We start from the raw sequence: 6930 nt of genomic DNA, 5'->3' as shown, positions 1-6930 counted from the left end.
TCACAACGTGACTGAGTCAGAAACAAAACTTATAATCATAAAACATGAATTAACGGTTTAATCTCATTCCCCTTAACGTTTATTGACAGTTGACTTAAAAGGACGAAATTAACATTGGTTGAAACCCGAAAATTACAGTTTTGTTTAACCGCTGTTTCCAAACCAAAAACTTTAGTGAGAAAAAAATTCATCACTTTTGCTACGATACAATTAAACAATCATTTTGATTTGAAATCGGACAAATCTCTAAATACCAATAGATCAGGATTTCTCAATTCAAATAAGATTAGTTTTTATTCTCACGTATTCGATCTTTTAAAGTAAACTGCTCTATAAATGAATCTGAATAAGGAAATCAGAATAAAAACAATAGTGCAAGAATGAATAATATTGAAACCGTTCTATCAGAACATAAGAGGCTGTTTAAGGCAAACAAATTGATTTGGAATTTTGACTTTCTTGAAAGTCATAGATCGTTCAAAAGATAAAAAAAAATCAGCTTTAACTTTAATTCTTTGGAGGGAAACGTTTTTAAAAATTCAGTTTGTACTTTAAAGAGGGTTTGAACGATGAGGGTTTGAACGATGTGTATGAATCACGCTCTAATATTAAGTCTTGATTATAGGAAAATAAAAAATAATCAAATATAAACATTAGTTTTTGACTTTTTTAATTAAAAGTAAAAATTAGTCAAGAGGAAAGCATTTTTTTATAATTTTGATTTCTTTTTTCAACAATCAAAATTTATTTTATTTTATTTTATATAACACTCAAATATTAATTTTTGATTAAAAGAATATCAATAATTAAAATTAATTTTTGATTTTTTAATTTAATAGCAAAATGTAATTAAGTTTGACGACAGAACTCAAACATTATTCCTGTAATACCTTTGAAAGTTCCTATGAGACCGTACCATAAAGAGACATAAAAAGACATCGGCTAAGCTTCTTACTTTTACTACATCATATCTCCTTCATCTTCTTCGTTCAAAGCCACATCTCAAAATAAAATTAAAAAAAAAAAACTACATACATTGATTTTGCTTTAAACATGTGACCCCAAATTCTCCAAGTTCCCGTATACTAAGAATAATTCCCCCAATTTTCACCAAGATTATTAACATGCCTTCAATTTACCCATATTCCCGTTCCTGTTCTCCCTTTTTGAAACTTAATCTTTGTTCAACCAAAACCAAATCAACAACCCATTTAATATCTTCATATCCTGTTCTCCTTTCTTCAAACGTCATTCATATATATCGCAACCAAAACATCTTTCACATTTTATACTAAATACTTTCATAATTAACACCCCGCCGCAACGCGCGGGGTGGCGTCTACTTGTAATAAATATAAAAAGCAACTTTAATGAATTTGAAATATACCATTTAATAGAGGACACATGTAAGTTTTTTAATAATGTCCGGCGATCGTACTCGATTAGTCTTTGTAGCGCTCAATTCATCTTCTCCGATGGTTATCTGTGTTGGTGGTGAAGATATGACGGATGAGGGTTCCTTCAACTATGTGATTTGTTAGCGGTTTGTTCATTTTCTGCATATTAGATTAATTTCCTTCACCTACATAAACCTCGTCGTGAAGCATGTGTAACAATACTTGGCGTATATATCTTTAAGAAGCAACTAGTATTTTGCCCGCTGCACGTTGCTGCGGCGCGTGACGGATGGAAACGCATAGCAAGACAATACACGATTTATAAAACGCAGAGTGTAAAAGACAATTACAAAAAAATGCAAAGACAATGCGTACAAACAAAGTGTAAAACACAAAGGTAGACACGAAGTGTAAAACCCAATGCTTAAGACATTTCGTAAAACACAATGCAATGACATTTGCAAAAGTAGGAGTAGTAGTCTAGGGTTTACAATTGTAATTTTTTAAAGTTGTGCGGATGTAAAAATGGAATAATAGTGCAAGGGATAAAAACGCAAAGTCTAAAAAAGGCAAATTGTAAAAGCAGACGGATGGTGGCGAAAATGTGTAAGTGCAATAGGTAAAAACGCAAAGTCTAAAAAAGGCAAATTGTAAAAGCAGATGGATGGTGGCGAAAATGTGTAAAAGACGAGTGAATGGTGGTGAAAATGTAAAAGTAGAGGAGTGGTGGCGTAAATGTGTAAAAGTTGAGAGGTGATGGTGAAAAGGCAAAGTAGAGGGGTTGTGCTGGCAAGGTTTGAAAGATGAGGGTGTGGTTATGGAATTTCAAAATAAAGGGGGTTGTGGTGTCTAAGTTTGAAAGTTAGGGTATCGGTGACGTAAAAGTCACCGACTTTGTCTTTTAAGATGTTATAGAATATGGTTGCTCTCTTTGTTCATGGTAGACATCCAGAGTTTGCCACGTGGTAGTCTCCATATTTTTTTTTTCTTTTTTTAAGTTTTGTGTATTTTTTTACCCCTTAACTTTACTTTGCTAATATATATGTTTAGTCCCTCTATTTTTATATCTTTTATAGTAATTCGCCTTTAGTGTTTTTCCTTGCTAACATGACGAACCAAATTGACTTACGCCACAACACGCATCTCACTATTCATTATACTTACTAAGAAGCCGCCACATAGCGACCTCCTTTTGTTTTCTTTTTTGTCTTTTTTCGTTTGCACCCTTAACTTTACTAATATATATGTTTAGTCTTCTTTCTGCTTTAACTTTCATAACATACATGTTAGTCTCTTTACTTTAATAAAGTATTTTTTAGAGTAAATTACTTTTTGAGTTCTTGTGTTTTAGTGATTTTAATCAATTGAGTCCAAAATCAAAAAGTTTAACGCTCTGAGTCCCTAACAGCTCATTTTATAACGTTTTGAGTCCCTGTGTTTTAGTAGTTTTAACCACTTGAGTCCAAAATCAAATGCACAAGTGTTTAAAATTGGACTCAAAACGTTATAAAATGAGCAGTTAGGGACTCGGGGCGTTAAACTTTCTGATTTTGGACCCAAGTGGTTATAACCACTAAAACACAGGGACTAAAAAGGTAATTTACACTATTTTTTATTAGTTAACTTGGTTATATACATGTCTAATCCCTCTACTTTTATTCCTTTTAGTATTTCGCCTTTTAGTGTTTTTTCTTGCTAAACGCGACGAGTCAACCCAACTCCCATGCAAACCTTATGAAGGGTTAGGGGGTTGTCTGAAACACGCATCACCATCATCTTTTTATAGCCTCATTTGCCTGATGATCGCCAACACTCGTTTGAAAACATTTGTCAATTTGTTCATATTAATATTCTCAATCGGAAACTCAGAATCCGAAAACAACTTATCTGAACCCAACATCTTGTACATGACAAGATTTGATTCTTCATTTAAGTTGTTCTTGGACTTTTGTTTCGGAATGTAATTGTCCAAGAAACATCCATCTTCCTCAGTAGTGTCACTATCCGTTTTTAGCACTTTTTCAACAACACTTTTTACAACATCATTTTGGACACTATCGTCATTGGAAGATGTGAACGTGACATCAATGCTTTCCAGAAGATTAACTTCACTTTCTTCTCCAATTTCAACCAACCCTGATTGCTTTTTCGTGTAATTTTCAAGAATCGGCGGTGGAACTCTATGAAAACCCACCCCAGTTCCATCAGAATAAACATCTTCGCCAGCTTTGTTTTTACCAATGGGTTTTGGAACAATGTGTTGCAAAACAAAGCTTGCGGAGTTGTAACTATTAAGCTTCAACTGGATTCGCTCATTTTCAATTTCGGCCTCTTGAAATTTAAGTTTTAGTTTAGCGATTTCATCCAGTTGTTGGTTGATTGATTCTTTTTTTACTCTAAGCACTGCTTTTAATTGAATGTTTTCTTTATAAGTTTTACCATTTCGATCATCATTATCTTTCATTGTGCTTTTGAGTTTTTCAAACTTTTCAGAAATCTGACGGTTTTCAAGAATTAACTTTTCATTTTCTTGTTTAATTCTTTCATGATCAGTTTTATCATTTTCAATTTTGTTAGTTAACTCTTTTATCCGTTCAGTTGAAGCTTTAACCAACTTGTCACGATCCAGAATTTGATTCTCAACACTTCTGACTTTTGCTGTCAGATCATCAACTTTCTTTCCGTTGAGATACGTGACTGTATTACAAAATTTGCACTCTTTGATGCAATTTTTGTAATCAACATTTCCATCAATTTTCTTACCTAACACATTTGTTGACAAGTTTGAACTGACCTGGCTTTTTTACTCAGACACGGAGTTAGAGTCTACCTCAAGTGCCTTAGCAGCCAGCACTTTGTCAGCCATTTTTCCAAGGTTTTCAGCAGTTAACTCCTGTGTTGTGTCAATAACCCCAGTATCAATTTTCTTTGACTTCTCTTTCTCTTCTTTCTGCTTCTTCTCTTTCTCTTCTTTCTCTTTCTCATCTCCAGTTCCCCACCATTTATTCTGCCAATAATCATCCTCATCTTTGAACTCCTTGATTATGGCTTCCAGATCCAGAGTTTTGTCATCAATCGCAATATTTCCATCTTGATCAAGATAACACTCCCTGTCCGGATCCCATCTTCTTGCTCTTTTCGCTTCCAAATAGATACCAGATATTCTAATTATTCTGTTTTCAGCCAGCATTTTTCTGTATTTATACTTCTGCTCTTCAGTTCTATTGTCTTTCCATGGAACAGGTTCATTCTTTGCCATGAAAGCGTAACCAACTGCATCTTCCTCCGGTAGAACCTCTTCACTCCAATCATACCCTTCGTCATCGTAAATTACTGCAAGAGCTCTAGATTTCTCTCTGTTGTCTTCAACCTGCTTCAATCTAGGCGGCTCAGATTTATTCTGGTGATAAATTGCCTTCTTGTAGTAATCCTCTCTGAATGGGTTCTCGGAGTCATCAGCATATGCGTTTCTGCATTCTCACTTGAAGTGACCTTTCTGCTTACACTTGAAGCATGTCACCTTGGACTTATCAAACCCCAGCTTGGTAGATGGACCACCAATTGTCTTCCTGCCAGTTATTTCCATGAAACGCTGTGCTCGACGAACAGCACTGGCCATGCACCAACGAATGTTGACCAGCTCCATTTCTTCAGGATCAATCTGATCATAATCTTCTTTCATCAGGTTGGTGTTGCCTATCTTCCCCGCTACAAGGCTTTCATAAGATTCTAACACCGACGCCAAGAAAACCATCTGCTGCTTAGCCGACTCCTCATCAAAATTCTGAGCATTCTTTAAGTCTATTGCGATGTTACATTGAAAACGATTCTTTGCATCAGAATGACTTGCAGATGATGAAGATCCACTATGATAACCACTGTGATTTCCACTGCTTTGACTTTCTTTGCTAGTTGTGGACACATTCTCAGCAGAAAACGCAGTCTTGGGAGAAGTTGCTTTTGGCATCATGCTTTTCGGATAATACAAATCCAAATTCTGCTGGTAGGATGAGTGATTGACTTTAAATGTCTTCTTTAGTTCCAGCTCGTGACTTTCAATTCTCTCAATCAACAAATCGACAGTAAGATCTTTCGGCAAGATAGTGTTTTTTAGCATGAGAGCATAATATCTCCAATCCATCTCGTCTGGCAATGAATCGAACAACTTGTCTACTAGCTCATCGTTAGAATACGTAATTTCATGTCTAGCTAGCTCTAGTTTCAAATGCCCAAACCTCTCGATCATCGTTGACACTGATTCATTCTTTAGACATCCAATAAATCAAATTCTTTCCTAAGAAATTTCTTTTTACTTTTCACAATTTCAGCACTCCTAGACATTTTGTTTCTAGCTTTTTCCAGAGATCTTTTGCATTTGAATAATCGATCAATGAGATTATGTCCTCTCGGACAGACTGAAATAACAATGCCACACATTTTTGCTCAGCCACAAATGATTCAATCTCCTCAGCTGATGTTAAAGTTTCACCATTTTTGTTTCCATTGTTATAACCGTTTTTCAGACTCTTCCAGCTGGGAAATGCAAATGCCATCAACCAATCTTCAAACTTTCTTGACCACCGACTGTATTCCTCGATAGCCATTAGCTTTGGAGGTTTATTGAAGGTTCCAAAGGCACTTTCAGATTCCCAAGCTTTCGTTAACTTTTTCTTCGCATTCGACGGATTCTCATTCGCATTGCTTGACGAAGTATCATCGTTTCCAGAATTTCCAGAGAATGCGTACATGTCACTAAACGGGTTCAAGAATATGTCATCAATCTTGAATGTACCTGCAAAATCAGCAAACACTTAGAAAAATTTTCGAAATTTTGAAAAACAGTGTCTGATAAGCGAAATCAGTAAGATGTCCTTATCAGCGAAATCAGTTGTGACCTTAAGAGCGAAATTAAACAATTTTGTCCCTAAGAGCGAAATCTGATTGTCTATATGAGCGAAATCTGATTTTCAAATGTTCGAAATCAGATGTTCAAATAAGCGAAATCTGATTTTAATGGTACTATGAGCGAAATCAAGCATTTATGAGCGAAATCCTTCGATTACCGTAAAAGCGAAATCAGATTTTTAGTGTATTTTCACCTTTTTTAAGCCGTATTTTAACCTGATTCTTTCTAGGGTTTGTTATTACTATGTATTACACGTTATATTCAAAATTCAGGCCATTTCAACCGTAGGAACCAGTTCAAATCGAAAAAGTATGAGAGAAAGTGAGTAGAAGTAAGAGAATTTGGTAGAATCAAGCTGTAGTAGTATGAACTCCTCGTCCTGAGCTCTGATACCACTTGTTGGACCGGTTGCGACCCTAAATAGTCAGTAGAGATCGTTCATCTTTGCGTATAAAAGCGGAATCAATGTACACAAAGTAACAACAGCTTTTCCTCCTTAATTCCTTCTATATTGATGCTTTCTGAATCAATTTTGACAGAGTTTCGTTACAAAGCATATGACCAGGTTTCGCTCCAAGTTACAAATGAAATCACACACTAGGGTTTATATAGATCAGCTGATTTCGC

This window comes from Helianthus annuus, chromosome 2 (genome assembly GCF_002127325.2).
Source record: "Helianthus annuus cultivar XRQ/B chromosome 2, HanXRQr2.0-SUNRISE, whole genome shotgun sequence".
In the NCBI taxonomy this organism is placed as follows: domain Eukaryota; kingdom Viridiplantae; phylum Streptophyta; class Magnoliopsida; order Asterales; family Asteraceae; genus Helianthus; species Helianthus annuus.
The sequence above is the reverse complement of the archived record's forward strand: the minus strand, read 5'-3'. Positions refer to the sequence as shown.